This window comes from Schistocerca gregaria, chromosome 9 (assembly GCF_023897955.1).
Source record: "Schistocerca gregaria isolate iqSchGreg1 chromosome 9, iqSchGreg1.2, whole genome shotgun sequence".
Taxonomy (NCBI): Eukaryota; Metazoa; Arthropoda; class Insecta; order Orthoptera; family Acrididae; genus Schistocerca; species Schistocerca gregaria.
In genome coordinates, this window is record NC_064928.1 from 227769064 (window position 1) to 227793177 (window position 24114).

The 24114-nt window shown below is 41.2% G+C and overlaps 1 non-coding gene across 1 annotated transcript; it reads right to left on the reverse strand.

Annotated features, from left to right (window-relative positions):
- Positions 1–19491: 19491 nt before the first annotated feature.
- Trnat-ugu (transfer RNA threonine (anticodon UGU)) lies at positions 19492–19566 on the reverse strand. Its single transcript has one exon. It is a non-coding gene; the product is annotated as a tRNA-Thr (tRNA).
- Positions 19567–24114: the final 4548 nt, after the last annotated feature.

Genomic DNA, 24114 nt, shown 5'->3' on the forward strand with positions numbered 1-24114 from the left:
CTTCCGGCATTTCGCTACAATTTTCTAATGCTGCAACTTCTGTGTATGCTACAGAATCATCCGCGAAAAACCGCATGGAACTTCCGACACTATCTACTACCTCATTTATATATATTGTGAAAAGTAATGGTCCCATAACACTCCCCTGTGGCACGCCAGAGATTATTTTAACGTCTGTAGACGTCTCTCCAGTGATAACAACATGCTGTGTTCTGTTTGTTAAAACTCTTCAATCCAGCCACAGAGCTGGTCTGATATTCCGTGGGCTTTTACTTTACTTATTAGGCGACAGTGCGGAACTGAATCTAACGCCTTCCGGAAGTCGAGAAAAATAGCATCTACCTGGGAGCCTGTATCTAATATTTTCTGGGTCTCATGAACAAATAAAGTGAGTTGGGTCTCACACGATGGATGTTTCCGGAATCCGTGTTGATTCCTACAGAGTAGATTCTGGGTTTCCAAAAACTACATGATACTCGAGCAAAAAACATGTTCTAAAATTCTACAACGGATCGACGTCAGAGATATAGGTCTATAGTTTTGCGCATCTGCTCTACGACCCTTCTTGAAGACTCGGACTACCTGTGCTCTTTTCCAATCATTTGGAGCCTTCCGTTCCCCTAGAGACTGGCGGTACACGGCTGTTAGAAGGGAGGGCAAGTTCTTTCTCGTACTGTGTAGAATCGAATTGGTACCCCGTCAGGTCCAGTGGACTTTCCTCTGTTGAGTGATTCCAGTTGCTTTTCTACTCCTTGGACACTTATTTCGATGTCAGCCATTTTCTCGTTTGTGCTAGGATTTAGAGAAGGAACTGCAGTGCGGTCTTCCTCTATGAAACATCTTTGGAAAAAGGTGTTTAGTATTTCAGCTTTACGCCTGTCATCCTCTGTTTCAATGCCATCATCACCCCGGAGTGTCTGGACATGCTGTTTCCAACCACTTACTGATTTAACGTGAGACCAGAACTTTCTAGGATATTCTGTCAAGTCGGTACATAGAATTTTACTTTCGAATTCACTGAACGCTTCACGCATAGCCCTCCTTACGCTAACTTTGACATCGTTTAGCTTCTGTTTGTCGGAGAGGTTTTGGCTGCGTTTATACTTGGAGTGAAGCTGTCTTTGCTTTCGCAGTAGTTTCCTAACTTTGTTGTTGAACCACGGTGGGTTTATCCCGTCCCTCACAGTTTTACTCTACACGTACCTGTCTAAAACGCATTTTACGATTGCCTTGAACTTTTTCCATAAATACGCAACATTGTCAGTGTCAGAACAGAAATTTTCGTTTTGATCTGTTAGGTAGACTGAAATCTGCCTTCTATTACTCTTGCTAAACACGTAAACCTTCCTCCCTCTTTTTATATTCCTATTAACTTCCATATTCAGGGATGTTGCAACAGCCTTATGATCACTGATTCCCTGTTCTGCACATACAGAGTCGAAAAGTTCGGGTCTGTTTGTTATCAGTAGGTCCAAGATGTTATCTCCACGAGTCGGTTCTCTGTTTAATTGCTCGAGGTAATTTTCCGATAGCGCACTCAGTATAATGTCACTCGATGCTCTGTCCCTACGACCCATCCTAAACATCTGAGTGTCCCAGTCTATATCTGGTAAATTGAAATCTCTACCTAAGACTATAACTTGCTGAGAAAATTGATGTGAAATGTATTCCAAATTTTCTCTCAGTTGTTCTGCCACTAATGCTGCTGGATCGGGAAGTCGGTAAAAGGAGCCAATTATTAACCTAGCTCGGCTGTTGCGTGTAACCTCCACCCATAATAATTCACAGGAACTATCCACTTCTAATTCACTACAGGATAAACTTCTACTAACAGCGACTAACTCTCCACCACCGGTTGCATGCAATCTATCCTTTCTACCTGTCTGTACCTTTGTAAAAATTTCGGCAGAATTTCTCTCTGATTTCAGCCAGCTTTCTGTACCTATAACGATTTCAGATTCGGTACTTTCTATCAGCGCTTGAAGTTCCGGTACTTTACCAACGCAGCTTCGACAGTTTACCATTACAATACCGATTGCTGCTTGGTCCCCTCATGTCCTGCTTTGCCCCGAACTCGTTGAGGCTGCCGCCCTTTTTGTACTTGCCCAATGCCATCTAACCTAAAAAACCGCCCAGCTCACGCCACACAACCCCTGCTACCCGTGTAGCCGCTTGTTGCGTGTAGTTGACTCCTGACCTATCCAGCGGAACCCGAAACCCCACCACCCTATGGCTCAAGTCGAGGAATCTGCAGCCCACACGGTCGCAGAACAATCTCAGCCTCTGATTCAGACCCTTTACTCAGCTCTTTACCAAAGGTCAGCAGTCAGTCCTATCGACGATGCTGCAGATGGTGAGCTCTGCTTTCATCCGGCTAGCGAGACTGGCAGTCTTCACCAAATCAGATAGCCAGGGAGGGTTTCCTCCGATCCATAGCGACACACATCATTGGTGCCGACATGAGCGACCACCTGCAAATGGGTGCAACCTGTACCCTTCATGGCATCCGGAAGGACCCTTTCCACATCTGGAATGACCCACCCCGGTATGCACACGGATTGCACATTGGTTTTCTTCGCCTCTCTTGCTGCCATATCCTTAAGGGGCCCCATTACGCGCCTGACGTTGGAGCTCCCAACTACCAGTAAGACCACCCTCTGCGACTGCTCGGATCTTGCAGACTGAGGGGCAACCCCTGGAACAGGACAAGCAGCCACGTCAGGGCGAAGATCAGTATCAGCCAGAGACAACCCCGGACTTGCGCCCTTCTGAGCTCAGCTTGATTCCTGACGTGAAGGTAGCGTTCTCGCTTTCCGCGTCTGGGTTCCGGGGTTCGATTCACGGCGGGGTCAGGGATTTTGTCTGCCTCGTGATGGCTGGGTGTTGTGTGATGTCCTTAGGTTAGTTAGGTTTAAGTAGTTCTAAGTTCTAGGGGACTGATGACGATAGATGTTAAGACCCATAGTGCTCAGAGTCATTTGAACCATTTGTCGAACTTTGGGGTATTCGGTTCGGAGCTGTTATGGAGATACGTCAGACAATAGACCGCTCCATTCGAACTACCTATACAACTGCCGTAGTTAGGGGTATCTTGCTCTTTCGACATCACTGGCGATGGCTTATATACATGAGCTATTCAAAAAATATCCGACCTTTTTTAATTGTTGAAATCAACAATGGTATCAGGGCGCGCATGCGCTCATGTTTTCAGGCATATTTAGCACACATACCTGATTTTCTCCACTACTTTGGAACGCTTGCAAGTGGTACACGTTGGATTTAGTATTCTGAGCAAAATGACGTCTTTACATCACATTTGGCTCATTTGGCTCCAAGCTTGGCAATTCTCAAGTTGAAACCATCGTGTGTTTGTGGACAAAGTAATGGGTACTGCAGGGCTAAAGGAGTGGTACAACCATTTCAAAGGTAGCCGCTAATCAATGAAGACAGAAGCCAGTTAAGGTACGCCCGCAATATCCGCAAATCAGGTCGTTACTGATCCCGCAATATTGCTGGTGAAGCAGAATGGACGAATCACTATCAGAGAAGTTGCAGTCTAATCTAAAAGCCGTAAAGTCAACTAAATAACTAGGTGTTACAATAACTAACGTCCGCCCGCGGTAGCTGAGTGGTCAGCACGACAGACTGTCAATCCTAAAAGACCGGGTTAGATTCCCGGCTGGGTCGGAGATTTTCTCCGCTCAGGGACTGGGTGTTGTGTTGTACTAATCATCATTTCATCCCCATCGACGCGCAAGTCGCCGAAGTGGCGTCAAATCGAAAGACTTGCACCAGGCGAACGGGCTACCCGATGGGAGGCCCTCGTCACACGCCATTATTATTATACAATAACGAACAACTTAAATTGGAAAGAACACATAGAAAATGTTGCGGTTAAGGCTAACCAAAGACTGCGTTTTATTGGCACGACACTTATAAAACGTAACAGACCTACAAAGGAGACTGCCTACACTACGCTTCTCCGTCCTCTTTTAGAATACTGCTGGAAGATGTGGGATCCTTACAAGATAGGACTTACGGAGTAGATCGAAAAAGTCCAAAGAAAGGCAGCACGTTTTCTATTATCGCGAAATATGAGAGAGTGTGTCACACAAATGATACTGGATTTGGGCTGGACATCATTGAAAGAAAAGCGTTTTTCGTTGCGACAGTATCTTCTCACGAAATTCCAATCACCAACTTTTTCCTCCGAATGCGAAAATATTTTGTTGACACCGACCTACGTAGGTAGAAACGACCACAACGATAAAATAAGGGAAGTCAGAGCTCGTATGGAAAGACACAGGTGATCATTCTTTCCGGGTGCTATGCGAGATTGGAATAATAGAGACTTGTGAAGGTGGTTCGATGAACAATGTGCCATGCACTTAAATGTGACTTGCAGAGTATCCATGTAGATGCAAGTATAGGTGGTCACATTTTTACTATCCCCTGTATGTGCATATCGCTTCACACGACCTTTGTTACCTCAATGTCGATATCGGCATCATTTTCGAAATATGTGAGCTTACTTATATTATCTGTAATGTTAATATACAACAGGAACAATAAGGCTCCCAACACACTTCCCTCTGGCACAAGTGGTTACTTTTACACGTATAGATGAACTCTCCATTTAGAATGAGATGATGTGTCCCCCCTACAAAAATATTTTATTGGCCGTACTTTATACGATGCAGGCAAACGGTCAACTACAATTGTTGTTTACTGTGCGGTAACCTCTAGCGTATCAGAAGCGGTGTAGGAAAATGTTTTCAAATGAGTATACGCACTCGTATTTCGGCAGGTGCACAGTTTTGCCATTTCAATTTTTGCACGTTTTTACAGATACCTTTTCGAAAATTTCGAGCAAAACAAATCGAAATCTTTATTACATCACGAAACAATGAAGAAGCAAATGCGGGTTTGTTCGCAAGCCCGAAGCATTATCTGGTACAAGAATCATTGATTTTAATAAAGTAGCTGTCGATAGGTTTTTTTCGTTGCTAACAAATGTAACTGACAATCACAAACTAATGACTTCTCAAATAACTAATTGTGATGAAACAGGCGTCTCGGTTAATGCTAAAAACCAATCGAACATCGCAGCTTGCAAAGGGAACCGTCCAGTGCGATCGTTAACCTCTGCAGAAAGGGGCGAAACTGCAACCATCCTCATTAGTACGTCAGCAAGCGGAGCTGACATTCCTCCTACGATTATTTTTCCACTAAAGAAGAAGCAGAAAGAATTTGAGTTAGGACTGACAGCAGGAGGTTGCGCTGAGGTCCACAGCACCGCATGGATGGCCACAGAGTCATTCTTTGTATGGTTTCCACAATTAGTGGTATTTTCTAAGACATCAAAGCACGTCCCAGTTCTCCTTATATCAGATGGCCACTCAGCTCATACCACGAACAATGACGTTATGGACTACGCGAGGGAGAGTGGCGTTTCTTCACCACCACATTGCTCTCACAGACTTCAGCCGCTTGATGTTTGTTTTATAAATCCTCGTTATAGTGATCAGCTTCGAAAATGGCTGCGAAGCCACGCAGGGAAAGTCGTAACTATCTTTCAAATTTCAACGCTTTTTGGTTCAGCTTTCGTCTAAAGCGCAACAATGAAAACCGCTATTAAAGGTTTCGAAGCTACTGCAATATGGCCCACGGACCCATCCATATTCAAGACGCACACTTCCTATCGGCACACACAACTGACAGCGGACGTGATAGGCCGTCAGATGAAGGGGTTATTATATCTGAACAATTTGAATTGCCTCCAACTAGCACACCAGCTGAAAAAGACGACTCAAACGGGCTGGATAATCAAGGGGACGAGGTTTCAGCGAATTGTTACAATGAACTGCCGCCTAAGAATAACAAAGTTATTGGGGCTAATTGTTCTAATCTTGGGTGCTCTTGGATGACAACTGACAACACAACCTCCTCATTTCATATTTCACCTGAGATTCTGATTTTCTTGTCAAAAGTTAACGAAAGCAAGAAAAGAGCGAGACTGAAAAGGGGGAACTACGTTGTTTTAACTGATTCGCCGTACAAAAAAAGAGTTAAAAGTCATTAATGGGAGAAATAGAAAAAAGAACATTGACAAAGAAGAAAGAGCAAACAGAAAACTTTTTGCGAAAGAGAATAAAATTAAGAACTCAAAAACGAGAGAAAGAGCCTGAAGATAAATGGAAGAAAGGAGTAAGAATACTATACTAACGAGAGTGATTATGAGGTAAGTTCTGACTGTCAGTGTGTATATTGTGGTGGGTTATATTCAAAATCAGTTGGAGGTTGGGTCGCTTTTTCCACGTGCAAAAAATGGACACACGATTCTTGTGCAGGAATAGATAGCGAAGATGATGAGTGTCTCCCCGTGTGTGAATTTTGTAAACAGCCTCAAGAAAAGGATACGATACATGAAAACTGTAGTTTGACATTAATACTCACTTTTAACTAAAAAAAATACCGAGCAAGCCAATATTTTCTGCATTTCCGATAATTTTATACGTTTTTGTAATCACTTGTATTTACCACCCCATTCTGCCGCGTGCAAATGATATAAATTTCTGTTTTTGAGTGAGAAAATATTGTTGTTTTATTTTATGGCAATGTTCTTATATTTTTGTGATTAATACATCATAATGTGTTCATATAAAAATTTGTAACTCTCTTATTTATCAATTTTGTACATTTAATCAAAGTTTTCAACTGTGTACCCCATTATACCTTGGATTCCCCAACGTGTCGGATAAGAAAGATAAAAATACAATCACTACTCGTTTCTTCAACGACAATTTAAGCTGTGTTCTGTGGTTCCTCCCAGAGTTCATCACGATATATTCCGAAAAAAATCATAGTTAACGAACGTTATAAATTGCTCTAGAAACGAAGGCAATCCCAGTTAACATTTAATAAGGCCACTGGTATCCTTCGAAATGCAACTAATCAAAGTAATGCAGAACGTCGTGGGTCACAGCGGATGGGTGGAATCGAAATATGACATTTACCCACGATCGCTTCTTTTTGTCAATTTGTGCCATTAATTTCTCTGCTCCCTAATCTGATTTCGTATCTCCCCATCAGCTATTCGATCAAAACTTTTTTAGGATTCTTCTACACCACCACATTTCGGAAGTTTCTAGTCGTCTCCTGTTTGGGGAACCAGGCATGTTAACTGCTGATTCGCAATATATTTATTCCGAAAGGCAAAAGGAACCCCGAAAACAATGAAAATAATTTTGTTTATTGGTGACTGTACCAGTTTGATTTACACTTAGTGCGAATATGAAAGTATTTTATTCCAAATCCTTATTTGAAGGTACTAAAATGTCGGTTTAAATGGCAGCTTGCTATGTAAGACATGCCCACTTGTTTCTCTGTGCCATCTCTTCTTTGAGATGATAAGCCTAGGGACATTTTACCCGTAGTTTTTGAGCTTTCACCTATTGAATACATTTTTTCTTGTCTCGTAGTCAGTTGTTTGCTACAGTAATAACGTTTCTGAACAAAACAAATGCCAAGATCTACCCACAAAGTTTTCGAGAGAAGTTCTAGAAGACTTGCAAGAAATAAAAAAGTAAATATCATGAAACAAATGTTATGTTTTTGTACAGCATGCATACTATTGGAAAGTGAAAGAAACTATGAATTTAAATGAGTGCATGTACGACGTTAAGTGCAATGCAACTTTACATTTTCCGTAACTTTTCTAACTAAATGTACCTTTCCTCTCAAACCATTTATCCCAGAACCATGGAATTCTAACGGTCAGTTTTCTTACTCGAGGGCATGAAGAGTCGAGGGATATGAAAGGGAAGCAGTGGTTGGGAAGGGAGTGAGACAGGGTTGTAGCCTATCTCCGATGTTATTCAATCTGTTTGCTGAGCAAGCAGTAAAGAAAACAAAAGAAAACTTCGGAGTAGGAATTAAAAACCATGGAGAAGTTGTATTATAATGAACACTATGGTCTTTTTATTTTTGAAATTTGCCTGCAAAACCTCTCTTTCAAAATTTTTCTAAAAATTTCAGTATTAATATATTATTCATGAAAAATTGTTAGCTTGTTGGAAAACAGTGGAAATGCATGTAAGTAATGTTTTGTGTTTTACCGTTAATATAACACAACTTAGAATAAGGATCATATAAATAGATCAGTTAACATGGTGGAGATGGAAGATACGTTCTCCCCATGAATATTGTGTTTAAAAACAAATGAATATTTTCAAATCAACAGCTCATTTCATGAAGTCATAACTAGAAGTGAATAATCTCCACAAAAATTGGTAAGTTAATTACTTTGGTGCAAGAAAGTCTCCATCATTAAGGAGAACGATGTTTTCAATAACTTGCCGGCAGCCACAAAAAGCTTTACTACTGACAGATTTCAGTTTACGAGGAGCCTAAAGGATTTCTTGCTAACCATCTCTTCCGACACCATTAATGAATTGAATTATTTATTAGAACCAGCGCGCGCGCGCGATTGAGAGAGAGAGTGTGTGTGTGTGTGTGTGTGTGTGTTAGAGAGAGAGAGAGAGAGAGAGAGAGAGAGAGAGAGAGAGAGAGAGAGAGAGAGAGAGAGAGAGAGAGAGAGAGAAAGGGGGGGGGTCAAATAATACGTGTACAATCAGAAGTGTGACTAAATTTTCATTCCTCGTTCATGATCAGTCCATTTGCGGTCTGTGGATAGTAAATTAGCATATTATTTTCCCATTGAGTATCTCCCCATTATGGATCAATTTCAATGGAAAGTACGTATAATCTAATCCTCTTGTCTGCCCCACTTCTGTTGAAGGTTACACATCACACAAATACCTTGTTGTTGTTGTTGTTGTCTTCAGTCCACAGACTGGTTTGATGCAGCTCTCCATGCTACTGTATCGTCTGGAAGCTTCATCTCCCAGTACCCACTGCAACCTACATCCTTGTGAATCTGCTTAGTGTATTCATCTCCTGGACTCCCTCCTCGATTTTTACCCTCCACGCTGCCCTCCAATATTAAATTCGTGATCCCTTAATGCCTCAGAACGTGTCCTACTATCCGACCCCATCTTCTAGTCAAGTTGTGCCACAAAGTTCTCTTCTCCCGTATCCTATTCAATACCTCCACATTAGTTATGTGATCTACCCATCTAATCTTCAGCATTCTTCTGTAGCACCACATTTCGAAAGCTTCTATTCTCTTCATGTTCAAACTATTTATTGTCCATTATTCACCTCCATACGTGGCTACACTGCATACAAATACTCGGAGAAAAGACTTCCTGATACCTAAAGCTATACTCGATGTTAGCAAATTTTTCTTCTTTAGAAACACTTTTCTTACCATTGACAGTCTACATTTTATATCCTCTCTACTTCGACCGTCATCAGTTATTTTGCTCCCTAAATAGCAAAACTCCTTTACTACTTTAAATGTCTCATTTCCTAATCTAATTCCCTCAGCATCACCCACCTTAATTCGACTACATTCCATTATCCTCGTTTTGCTTTTATTGATGCTGATCTTATATCATCCCTTCAGGACACTTCATTCTGTTCAGCTACTCTTCTAGGTTCTTTGCTGTCTCTGAATTACAAAGTCATCGGCAAACCTCAAGGTTTTAGTTTCTTATCCATGGATTTTAATTTCTACTCAGAATTTTTCTTTTGTTTCCTTTACTGCTTGCTCAATAAACAGATTGAATAACATTGGGGATAGTCTACAACCCTGTCTCATTCCCTTCCCAACCACTGCTTCAATTTCATATCCCTTGACTCTTATAACTGCCACCTGCTTTCTGTACAAATTGTAAATTGAATTCGCTCCCTGTATTTTACCCCTGCCACCTTCAGAATTTGAAAGAGAGTATTCCAGTCAACATTGTCAAAAGATTTCTCTAAGTCTACAAATGTTAGAAACGTAGGTTTGCCTTTCCTTAATCTACTTAATAAGGTAAGTCGTAGGGTCAGTATTGCCTCACATGATCCAGTATTTCTACGGAATCCTAACTGGTCTTCCCTGAGGTCGGCTTCTACCATTTTTTCCATTCGTCTGTAAAGAATTTGCGTTAGTATTTTGCAGCTGTGACTTATTAAACTGATAGTTCGCTAATTTTCACATCTGTCAACACCTGCTTTCTTTGAAACTGGAATTATTTCATTCTTCTTGAAGTCTGACGGTATTTTGGCTGTCTCATGCATCTTGCTCATCAGACGGTAACGTTCTGTCAGAGTTGGGTCTCCCAAGGCTGTCAGTAGTTCTAATGGAATGTTGCCTACTCCCGGGATCTTGTTTCGATTAAGGTCTTTCAGTGCTCTGTCAAACTCTTCACGCAGTATGTCATCTCCCATTTCATCTTCATCTACATCCTCTTCCATTTCCATTATATTGTCCTGAAGTACACTGCCCTTGTATAGATCCTCTATATACACCTTCCACCTTTCTGCATTCCCTTCTTTGCTGATAACAGGGTTTCCATCTGAGCTCTTGATATGCATACAAGTGAATCTCGTTTCTCTAAAGGTCTCTTTAATTTTCCTGTAGGCAGTATCTATCTTACCCCTAGTGATATGCGCCTCTACATCCTTACGTTTGTCCTCTAGATATCCCTGCTTAGCCATTTTGCACTTCCTGTCGATCTCATTTTGAGACATTAGTATTTCTTTTTGCCGGCTTAATTTACTGCATTTTTGTATTTTCTCCTTTCATAAATTAAATTCAATATATCTTCTGTTACCCTCTTTCTCTGCGCATGTCAAGTTCCGTAGGCCCAAATTGAGGAGCAAATCTTCAAGGTCATGGAACGTGTCAGTATCTACATCTACATCCGTACTCCGCAAGCCGCCTAACGGTGTGTGGCGGAGGGTACCCTGAGTACCTCTATCCGTTCTCCCTTCTATTCCAGTCTCGTATTGTACGTGGAAAGAAGGATTCTCGGTATGCTTCTGTGTGGGCTCTAATCTCTCTGATTTTATCCTCGTGGTCTCTTCGCGAAATATAAGTAGGAGGGAGCAATACACTGTTTGACTCTTCGGTGAAGGTATGTTCTCGAAACTTCAACAAAAGCCCATGCAAAGCTACGGAGCGTCTCTCCTGCAGAGTCTTCCACTGTAGGTTATCTATCATCTCCGTAACGCTTTCGCGATTACTAAATGATCCTGCAACGAAGCGCGCTGCTCTCCGTTGGATCTTCTCTATCTCTTCTATCAAACCTATCTGGTGTGGATCCCACACTGCTGAGCAGTATTCAAGCAGTGGGCGAACAAGCGTACTGTAACCTACTTCCTTTGTTGTCGGATTGCATTTCCTTAGGATTCTTCCAATGAATCTCAGTCTGGCATCTGCTTTACCGACGATCAACTTTATATGAACAATCCATTTTAAATCACTCCTAATGCGTACTCCCAGATAATTTATGGAATTAACTGCTTCCAGTTGCTGACCTGCTATTTTGTAGCTAAATGATAAGGGACCTATCTTTCTATACATTCGCATCACATTACACTTGTCTACATTGAGATTCAATTGCCATTCCGTGCACCATGCGTCAGTTCGCTGCAGATCCTCCTGCATATCAGTACAATTTTCCATTGTTGCAACCTCTCGATACACCACAGCATCATCTGCAAAAAGCCTCAGAGACTTTCCGATGTCATCCACCAGGTCATTTATGAATATTGTGAATAGCAACGGTCCTATGACACTCCCCTGCGGCACACCTGAAATCACTCTTACTTCGGAAGACTTCTCTCCATTGAGAATGACATGCTGCGTTCTGTTATCTAGGAACTCCTCGATCCAAGCACACAACTGATCTGATAGTCCGTATGCTCTTACTTTGTTCATTAAACGACTGTGGGGAACTGTGTCAAACGCCTTGCGGAAGTCAAGAAACACGGCATCTACTTGTGAACCCGTGTCTAAGGCCCTCTGAGTCTCGTGGACGAATAGCGCGAGATGGGTTTCACACGGCCGTCTTTTTCGAAACCCATGCTGATTCCTACAGAGTAGATTTCTAGTCTCCAGAAAAGGCATTATACTCGAACATAATACGTGTTCCAAAATTCTACAACTGATCGACGTTAGAGATATAGGTCTATAGTTCTGCACATCCGTTCGACGTCCCTTCTTGAAAACGGGGATGACCTGTGCCCTTTTCCAATCCTTTGGAACGCTTCGCTCTTCTAGAGACCTACGGTACACCGCTGCAAGAAGGGGGCAAGTTCCTTCGCGTATTCTGTGTAAAATCAAACTGGTATCCCATCAGGACCAGAGGCCTTTCCTCTTTTGAGCGATTTTAATTGTTTCTCTATCCCTCTGTCGTCTATTTCGATATCTACCATTTTGTCAACTGTGCGACTTCAAGAGAAGGAAGCACAGTGCAGTCTTCCTCTGTGAAACAGCTTTGGAAGAAGACATTTAGTATTTCGGCCTTTAGTCTGTCATCCTCTGTTTCAGTACCATTTTGGTCACAGAGTGTCTGGACATTTTGTTTTGATCCACCTACCGCTTTGACATAGGACCAAAATTTCTTAGGATTTTCTGCCAAGTCAGTACATAGAACTTTACTTTCGAATTCATTGAAAGCCTCTCGCATAGCCCTCCTTACACTACATTTCGCTTCGCGTAATTTTTGTTTGTCTGCAAGGCTTTGGCTATGTTTATGTTTGCTGTGAAGTTCCCTTTGCTTCCGCAGCAGTTTTCTAACTCGGTTGTTGTACCACGGTGGCTCTTTTCCATTTCTTATGATCTTCCTTGGCACATACTCATCTAACGCATATTGTTCGATGGTTTTGAACTTTGTCCACTGACCCTCAACACTATCTGTACTTGAGACAAAACTTTTGTGTTGAGCCGTCAGGTACTCTGTAATCTGCTTTTTGTCACTTTTGCTAAACAGAAAAATCTTATTACCTTTTTTATATTTCTATTTACGGCTGAAATCGTCGATGCAGTAACCGCTTTATGATCGCTGATTCCCTGTTCTGCATTAACTGATTCAAATAGTTCGGGTCTGTTTGTCACCAGAAGGTCTAATATATTATCGCCACGAGTCGGTTCTCTGTTTAACTGCTCAAGGTAGTTTTCAGATAAAGCACTTAAAAATATTTCAATGGATTCTTTGTCCCTGCCACCCGTTATGAACGTTTGAGTCTCCCAGTCTATATCCAGCAAAATTAAAATCTCCTCCCAGAACTATAACATTTCCCTAAGGGGCTCCATCACTAGCCTAACGTTGGAGCTCCCAATAACTAATAAACCCCTCCCCCCGTGTGCCTGCTCGGACCTTGCTGAAGGAGCAGCCACATGTCCATTCACAGGCAGAGCGGGCGATGCCACACGGCCAGCCTCCACATTGACCCTCCGCCTCGTGCGCCGCGAACGCCACTGAACCCGCCACTCCCCTTGGGGAGAGGGTGGCCCAACCGCGCCCAGTACCCGCGAAGATGTCTCGACAGCAGGGACAGTGGGTGAAGCATCTAACACCTGGGGTGCACCATGCGACGCACCAGACTCCCCACTGCCGCTACACTCCGAGGCAGCAGCCTGAAGACGGCTGACCGCGGCCATCAACACGCTCAGCTGTTCGCGAAGAGTGGCCAGCGTCCGTACACAGCAGTCACACATCCTATCCATCCTAAGGAATCAATTTACCGAAGAGACTTAATCAACTTTTAAGTAGACTGCTAATTCACTAAATGCGATTGATTACTGACTAAACTGTGATTGCTAACCACTTCTTGTGGAAAACAATGAAAATAGCACTACCTGTCTCTGGACTGTATTCAAAACAAACACTAGCACTACTGGCACTATGGCTGACTACAAGGACTCTCTCTGACTGTATTCAAAACAAACACGAAATCTATGTAACACTATTACTAGCACTCGACAATTAAAGCTTCCTAAAAGCAAAAACACACGGAAGAAGAAGTGACAAGTAAGAAAAATGGAGTTAATACTTAAATTAAGGTAGCTCGCTGCACAGCAGACGTGAAGCAGCCGGCGGTTAGGGCGACACATGAACTTACAACAAAAAAGTAATAACAGATAGAAATACATGTTCATGAACCTGAGAGAAAATCAGTCCATAAGTTTAAGCAAACGCTATCAGCAGTACAATGAGAATCAGCTTAATTTTTCAATTAACTCCTCGACAGAATAAAAGGAGTGACTCATGAGGAAACACTCCAGTTTCGATTTGAAAGCGCGTGGATTACTGCTAAGAGTTTTGAATTCGAGTGGCAGCTTATTGAAAATTGATGCAGCAGTATACTGCACACATTTTTGCACATGAGTTAAGGAATTCCGATCCAAATTGAGGTTTGATTTCTGCCGAGTATTAACCGAGTGAAAGCTGCTTATTGTTGGAAATAAACTAATATTGGTAACAAGAAACGACAATAAGGAATATACATATTGAGAGGCCAATGTCAAAATACCCAGACTCCCTGAACAGAAGTCGACAAGAGGTTCGTGAACTCACACCACTTTTTGCCCGAACCTCCAGTTTCTGAGCCAAAAATATCCTTCTAGAATGGGAAGAGTTACCCAAAAACATAATACCATACGACATAAGTGAATGGAAATAAGCAAAGTACACTAATTTACTTGTCGAAGTATCACTCACTTTCGGCACCGTTCCAATAGTGAAAATGGCAGTATTAAGTCTTTGAACAAGATCCTGAACGTGGGCTTTCCACGACATCTTACTATTTATTTGAACACCTAGGAATGTGAACCGTTCAGTTTCACCAATCATATGCCCATGCTGTGAAATTAAAACGTCAGGTTTTGTTGAATTGTGTGTTAGAAAATGTAAAAACTGAAGCTTACTGTGATTTAACGTTAGTTTATTTTCTACAAGCCATGGACTGAGGTCATGTACTGCACTACTTGAAACGGAGTCAATGTTGCACCCAACATCCTTTACTACCAAGCTAGTGTCATCAGCAAACAGAAATATTTTAGAGTTACCCGTAATACTTGAGGGCATATCATTTATATAAATAAGGAACTGGAGCGGCCCCAACACTGATCCCTGAGGAACCCCCTCCCCTTGACAGTACACCACTCAGATCCCTCATCACACTGTATTACTTTCCCCCATTCCCGTAGATCGTTCCCTAATGATCTTCCTGAAACACTCTAAAACTTCTGATTCTGTCAGTTCTTTCAGGTCCCATCTCCTTAAATTCCCACCTTTTTCCAGTTTCTTCAGTTTAATCTACAGTTCATAATCAATATATTGTGATCAGAATCCACATTTGCCCCTGGAAATGTCTTACAATTTAAAATCTGGTTCCTAAATCTCTGTCTTACCATTATATAATATATATGAAATATTGCAGTATCTCCAGGTGTCTTCCACGTATACAATCTTCTTTCATGATTTTTGAACCAAGTGTTAGCTATGATTAAGTTATGCTCTGGGCAAAAACCTACCAGGCGGCTTCCTCTTTCATTTTTTACCCCCATTCCATATTCACCTACTACGTTTCCTTTTCTTCCATTTCCTACTGTCGAATTCCAGTCACCCATTAATATTAAATTTTCATCTCCCATCACTATCCGAATGATTTCTTTTATCTCATCACATATTTCATCAATTTCTTCATCATCTGCGGACTACTTTTACGACTTTGGTAGGCGTGGGATTCGTGGCTATCTTGGCCACAACAATGCGTTCACTATGCTGTTTGTAGTAGCTTACCCGCATTCCTATTTTTATTATTTATTAGACCTACTTATGCATTAGCTTCATATTAGCCTTCCTAATACTAAAATCTATATCCGATGTTAACAATGACGCCGGTGGATGGACTATCAGGAAATTACTGACCGTCGAGAAAGTCACAAATATAACCGACAAGCTAATGGGCCCTTCACAGGAAAAGGTTTTTTGCCAGAAAACGGGGAAAATTGAAACCCAGCAAATGAGTAAAAAAATGTATATTCACTGACAAAAAAAATAGTGTACGCACACAACTTACACAACAATAGTCTGGGATTACTCTATTACGTAATACAGTTTTTGTGATTGTATCTTGCAGCTTTAGTTATTTTTAATTAAAAGAGGCTTTAAAAGGACAGAAAGAACGCGTTGGACTACGCTACAGATCGTTCTGTTAGCACAGTCTTTACTTTGTAATCACTTTCGTTGACTTCGGCAACTCTCAACAGAAATCTCCAACCTAACCGAGACAATGTGCTACGATACAGCCGAGATCATGACAAGAGAATGGGCTACATCACACTCGAAGTAAATGTATATAGGTAAGGATCCCCATGACCTGTATACGTCTGTTATAAAAAATCTCCAAGCCACTCTCCTCAAATAGACCGCAATCTTCTCTTGACCTTCAACTGTTACTATTTCAGAATTAAAAACCAGATTCAAAGAAAATTTGGCTACAAGGCACAAAACTAGAAAAATAAAAATAATAAAAGTGAGAACGTGAAACATGTTAGCAATAACCATAAACAGGAGATTTACAGAAAATATAATTGAGAAAGGAAATCATTAATATTATCGACCGTTTAGGAACTCTAGGCTACGAAATGGATAAAACTACATATCGAATAAGTGGTGGAAGAGTTAGTGTGTTTTAAGATTAAATCCAAACAAGAATTAGAGAAAAACATATCGACGCAAGGCCTCTATTACGAAAAATTGCTAAATCTCGAGACAAATTGTGTCCTTCTGTATTAGATGAAATGTTTTGGCCCCTAGTACGGATGAAACAGTATCTGCAGTATCAACAGGAACTTCGGACATGTGTTTCATATTTCATCCAAGCCTGCAGTCTATAAATATTTAAACAAAATACTAAAACAAAATACCACTACAGGGGAATTACTTACGAAGTAGTTCTTGGTAAAGAAACACAGGACACAATTACGTATGTAGGCTTAATACGAACTACAACTGTGTTTATAAATAGCTATAGTTGCCTTGGACTAACGACGAGCAAATATCAATATAACCTGTACGCTTTTCAAAGCTGTTATCCATGAAAAAGCCAAACTACGTATCGTGAACAAAATACAATTTAACACCGAAACAATGACATTAGCTGACAATGGGCACAGACTTTAGTCAATGGGCACTGTTGAAAATTTGTGCCAGACCAGGATTAGCACCCGAGTCCCCTGGTTACGAGGGAGAGGCAATGATCACTGTGTCCGAATTACACAGTGGTCAACAGAATAGCACGAACTGCCCGAGCATGCCGTTCTTTAGATCCAAATTCTCAATTTCTCCATAGACTGCTAATGCACTGCTCCTTGAACATAGTCCTCCTCCCTTTAATTATACAGTACATGGCCAAAAAAACAGACACCGAATATATGCAAACTTGGCCTTACGAACATTGCAGACGTCGTCTATGTAACACACGTCAAACTTCAAAGAATTTACCAATTCGTTGCATTGTTTACTATAGACCACAAATCAAGTAACGTAAAAAAAGCACTGCGTCTATTGAGATCATGATTCAGAGTTAAAAAAAACTAATAAGTCGCCTACATACTACAGTTGCTGCCGAAAGAGGAGAACCATTATTTTCCCACAAAAGGAAATATAGTTAAAATTACGCTTCTATTTCGGTTAGTTTATGCGGTTACTAAAATTTGCAGTGAAAGTTACATAGTGGACTCTACCCACCCCCACCAGAAACGTAGTTATCGTGGCTGTTGTGAGACTTTTGTACACAGTTAGAGAAAGTGTGTTAAATGTGGCGCGGACGGAAACGCTAGGCTACGCTACAGGGCAATCTGCTCGCACAACGTTTAGTCGGCATTCATAATCGTTGGCGTAAACAACTCTCAATCAAATTACCACCTTCCAACCTAACTTAGATCTCGGGCTACACTACCAATGGGCCTGTCATCACAACCAAAAATTCATTGAGCGGGGTGGGGGGATTTCCTGTAGCTCTCTCTAATGTATCTCTAGGCAAAACTGCCAGTTTTGTCAGACTCAACAGCAAGATTTAGCAATGGTAAACACTTTTGAGACGGCTCGTAATTTTAGAATAGTCCTCTTCGTCTTACTTGGCATAAATTGTTCGCTGGCGTCCCAGCAGCTAGCTCCCTCAGTGTCTGCTTCTGCCATCGCACCACGCTAGTCTGCTGTTGTCCAAGCAGACCGAACGCACCGCACATCCGATACCTTCGGAACCACTCACTGGCCAGTTAGCAACTGAGCGGAACACTGTTTACATCGTGAAAGGAAAACTATGCAAAGATGTACACTTAAATGGCACGACTGAGTAGCACACACACAGTAATATCTGAGGAATGTCCTTCGACACGCGCAGAACGAAAGTCTTCTCGCGAACGTACAGCATCTCTGAAAAAAAATCTCGTGACTATATTCCGGCGTTACGGCCAGGTTCTCATACAAATGAGCAAAAAAGGGTACATTTGAAATTCTTTTTGAGACAATGAAAATACATTCGAAAGATCTGTTTGGGAATTACGAGTGATAATACTATGAGCTTAATTTTAGATTTTCAATAAAAAATGGCGCCCGTAATTATGATTTGATCAAGGGCCTGCGAGACTGGAGTACGCAGAGCGCGTGCAGTGTGGCACCTCATATGTTACCTGAATTCAAAAATGGGTAACATCAGTTGATACTACATTATTCCTCTGAAATTGAAAATGGATAACATCAGTCGATAAAACATAAAATTTATGGGAGCGTATACCTAACCGCAATGAAACAACCTTAAATTTAACGATACAGTGCTAATTCGAACTTTGAGTTCGATTTTTGAGGGTTTGTTTCACTCCTTATGCCTACACAGAAATTAGTTAATATTAACAAATGTCATATTATAGCTATAAGTTCCTAAGAAAAGTGTTTACTTTTAGGGGTCAGAGGTAGATGTTAAGAGAACGAACCACTTTTAATTTATGCTGCATGCCGTTCTGAGAAAATAGTTACCCGAAAAAAATGTGTTCAAAGTTTAGGGAAAACATTTAGTTATATTATTACTTCGATTTGCATGAACTGAGTGTTACATATATATTTTTAATGTCGCTGAAAACGAATCTGAAGTCAGATTTTCAATATTCAAAACAGCTAATCCAATACGGAGGGCAATGTATTTTCGTTATTTACGTTTAGTCTGCAAGTCAAGGAGTATTTATCAACCCTTCCTCTACCTCTGATTGTTCCTAGACAGCAACTTCCTGTTCTTCTTGGCAGGAAAAGCCGATCTGTCAAAGCTGGATATGCAGCACTCGGCAGCCTGCACTTGATATTCGTCCGTATTTTCGGTGAGTATGTTTGCATGCATTCTGCAGTATGAATCATTTTGAGCACGTGCGACACGGGACGAGTTATCATCTACATCTATATGGATACCCTGCAAAACACATTTAAGTGCCTGGCAAAGGGTTCATCGAATCACCTTCACAACTGATAATTAATTGAAACCCTCAGCTGCCGACAGGTGTTGTTGATATACTTCGATGGGGACAGCTGAAAAGTGTGCCCCTACTGGGACTCGAACCCAGAATCTCCTGCTTACAAGGCAGACGCTCAATCCATCTGAGCCATCGAGGGCACACATGAACAGCACGACTGCAGGAATTTATCCCTCGCACGCTTCCCGTGAGACTCACATCCCCAACCGTCCACAATCCGCATACGTAATGTACTTAATAGGTATTTGTCCATCCACTCATTACTGGCTCACACTAAGGTGACGATTCCCGTAAGAGTTCCGGCAACCTGTGCGCATTCGCACAGACGAAGGTCAATGGCTGGGTAACGTTTAACCATAGATATAAAGATAGTAACTGCTCTCGAAAGAACAGGCGCCACTGACGACCTTGCAACTCTTCTAGAATACATGATAGACCGGCCGATGTGGCCGAGCGGTTGTAGGCGCTTCAGTCGGGAGCCACGCGACCGCTACGGTCGCAGGTTCAAATCCTGCCTCGAGCATGGGTGTGTGTGATGTCCTTAATTTAGTTAGGTTTAAGTCGTTCTAAGTTCTAGGAAACTGATGACCTCAGATGTTAAGTCCCAAAGTGCTCAGAGCCATTTGAACCATCAGTCCCTATGTTTACACACTACTTACAGTAACTTATGCTAAGGACAACACACACACAACCATGCCCGAGGGAGGACTCGAACCTCCAACAGGGGGAGCCGCGCGAACCGTGACAAGGCGTTGGACACATGGCGGGTACCCCGCGCGGCTCATGGCAGCCGTGACACTGCTTCAAACAATGGACTGTAGAAACTTTTGTAAAGCACGGATTAAAAAAAAAAAAACTTTCTGTTCCAAGAGTCTAGACAAGTACACCTTTAAAAAATGCAACTACAAAGAAATTGAATTTTCGAACGTTTTGAATGAGAACCTGTCCTTATGGAACACCGTTGATCAAATGTCACAGGGATTATATACTCAGGTTTCACATGTGGATTAACACTTTCTAATCAATATCCGGAATGAGCAGGGCTTAAAACTTTGAAGAGTTAAATTTCAAGGGCCGTTCTCTTGTATGCAAATAGTTTCACAGTAGAAATTTCTCTAGTTTTATTTATTAATTAATTTATTTATTTTTTGCTGTAGGTAAAGAAGGATAGCATTGTGAGGAGGGGGAAGGGGGGGGAGGAATCTTGCATCTCCCACCTTGGAATTCTCAGTACAGAATTTTTATTCATTACGAGATTCTTAGCCACTTGCAGAAGTGATTTCGAGTGATTCTGCAAAACTTTTCCTTTAGCCAATCGTAGCAACTATAGGATTCCGTTCCTGCTGCATGACATGTCTCGGAACTTAAACTGACCAACTCATTTGCATAAAGAGCTAGCTTATCATCCGCTTCTTTACTTGCGTAGACCGTTCATGGTCTGCAAAGAATTTTTTTCTTTAATCGTTTTTTTATGTCTTGTATAAACTGCAACACTTTCTAAACTTTCTAAACTTAGCGCCGTTGAAGCATGGTCTTTTACTGAATGATCAAAAAGCAATGCTGACAGCTGGAGTCCAAGGTTTTTATTAATCAAGCCGTTTGTATTCTTGTGGTGATATCTCCGTACAGTCTTTCATTCCCTAACGCATATTTCTTTATATCTAATTGAGAAGTGAAATACCGGTTTTCATAGATGCAGATTTAAAATATTTTAATATAACGCAATAAATATTTCATTAAAATTTTCATCCCCTTATGCTCGAAGTTCCAAAACCAGAAAAACACGTAGTTTTTAAAAATTGTAACATATTAGCCGAATACGAATTGTCAGATATATTTAGCAATCCTTCCATAATGAACCATTTTCTGAAACATCTCACACCCTTTAGGGGCTGGGTTTTCAAAAACAATTAAACACGTATTCTTCTATTTAGAGCCGAGGAGCCAAATTCAAATCTTCATCCATTTAATTCTAAAAATGCTTTCATAGTGAAATATTTCATAAAACATTACATCCCCTTTTTCACTCTATTAGTGAGTTAAATTTCCAAAAGCAACGAAACACATTTTTTTTTACATCCAACCGAGATGTCAAATACCTATTTTCATAGATGTAGCTATAAAAATGCTTCAGTAGTTCTTTAATAATGATTTATTTTCAAAAAATCTTCACTAATTATTTTATCCCCCAATGGAAGAATTTCGGAAAATGCTAAAAACCTGTTTCTTTTTTGTATCTGACTGAGACACCAAATATCAATTTTCGTAGTTTTGTAGTTATAGCTTCAATAGGGACATAGGGACATATTTAAAAAAAAGACTTTCAACCCATGTTTCACCCCCATAGGACTGAAATTTCGAACAATCTCTTCTTAAATGATGCTTTCAGCGTAAGATTTACACCTTCCACAAATTTCAAGTCCGTATACTTTGCAGGTTGGGCTGGAAGGCTATGGGTCAGTGAAACCTGTGCCCCTATTGCACCTTCTTGGAGGTTGTAGTTCCAAAAACAGTGAAACACGTAGTTTTCAATAACACAATATTCATAGATTTCGCTTTAAAAACTCTTTCGCACTGAAATACTTTCATAAAACATTACATCCTATATTCCACCCTCTTAATCGTTCAATGTATCAAAAACAGGTTTTCATATATTTCATGAAACATTTCATCCTCTGTGATATGGGGTATGGTAGTGACACACCAAAATCACAATAGTAATCCGTTGTAGTTGCTACATATTTTATTACAATCAAAATCATTATAAAATCACAAGGCCAGATCAGTTGGACAAATAATAAATAAATTTCGTTAAGTGGAACGAGACCCGTAAAACTTGAAATTTGAATATGACTAGGTATATATACTTAGGTAAAGCTTTACTTAAATAGCACAAATGTCCATAAAATTCATAGCAGAACTCTCACTACTTGCAATCAGGGGAGAAACAGATTAAGCGTAAAAATACAGATATTTAACGTTCGGCTTGCCAACTTTCCTAAACAAAACTGTATAAAAATGACTAAAACAATTAAGGGGGTCCTTTAATTTTGACTAAACGGACCTTCAAATTTACTTACTCAGTTGATTAATCAACAATATTCTTAGAATGATTACAACTAGAACATGACTATATGACAATACCCTTAAAATAAGGTTGCTTCAATATTTCGTGTGAATTGGCGATAGACGCGAGCAGACCAAGGATTCAAATCAATACAAGAGATCCACGAGGCAGAGAATGACATAGAAATATACTCAACATGGCAATGCAATTGAACTTTGGATGCTATAGTTCAGCACCGGAAAGATGGAATCACGCAAAAGTGACAACATAACCCAAGATGTAAAGGAGAGGACATGGCCTCAAATATCTCTCTGCCGCCGTGGTGCTCTGCTCCCAGTATGCTAGCGTCGACCGCTGCCAGTTATCTCTAACACAACACACATCAAGAGCAGACAATTTTCTGAGACATAAACTACACAACCCTATCTGGAGAACAGGTGAGCAATACAACTGGACTGAAACCAATGAGCCTCCGTGAGTTACTTGGCCAGTGCCAGCCCTTAAACTTTGATTAATAAGATCGCTAAAAATCATACCGAAGTTAAGATGACGAGACTTATCTCCAGGTTCGCCATATTAGTGGCAGAGACAATGAATTGGCGACGCTCTTATCCGTATGTTCGCGGCAGAGTCTGGGGAAGGCAAGGGCCACGTGGAGCCGGATCTGGGGGTCAATTTCCTTCTCTCCGAGACACCCGGCTTCTTCTGCGACTTAGCCGGCAAACAGGCCGAGGACCCCGGGTGGGGACCGATTCGGCAGCAGTTGGCGGATGGCGAGGTCTTCGGGGGCTGGGGTGGGGGGGGGGGGGGTGTCTTGTGTAAAGGGGAAGACAACCGTGGTGAAGGGAAGGTCTGTATTCCACAGGAACGAGTTAGCATGGCACTCAGATATTTCCACGATTCGGCGGTAGGGGATCATTTGGGGTTCTACAAGACCTTGAACAGAGTTCGGGAACACATGTTTTGGCCCAACCTATATGGCGATGGCATGCGATTTGTTGGCAACTGTGTCCAGTGTAAGCGCGGTAAGCCCGATGTTGGGCCGCACAGAGAACTACTACAGTCGGTTAGCGAGCAGTGCCCTCTGGACCGCGACTCAAAGATCGAAACATCGATCGACGGAAACTGGCGCCAGAAACGCACCAGCTCACTCTATTTCATCCCCTTAGGGGTTGAACTTCCAAAAACACGAAAATACGTATTTTCTTATTTGTAACCTTGAAGTCAAATACCAATTTTCGTAGATATAGCCTTAAAAATACTTCCATAGTCCGTCCATAATTTTTTATCTCAAGATAAAATGTTCACCTACTATTTCACCTCATAGAGGTTAAATTCCCAATAATACTGGAACACATATTTCTTTATTTCTGACCTAGAAACCAGATACAAATTTTCGTCTGCCTAGCTTCAAAATTACCTTAATAGCTACATGTTTCAAAAATCCTTTCATTTCCTGTGTATCCCCCTTAGAGGTGGAATTTCGAAATATGCAGTATAAGCGGTATAAGATCAACAACCTTTCCAAATCTCAAGGTTTATTTTCCTTGGCGGTCTGGACTGTGTGAATTTCATAGTAATGGCCTCCACACACACACACACACACACGCACACACACACA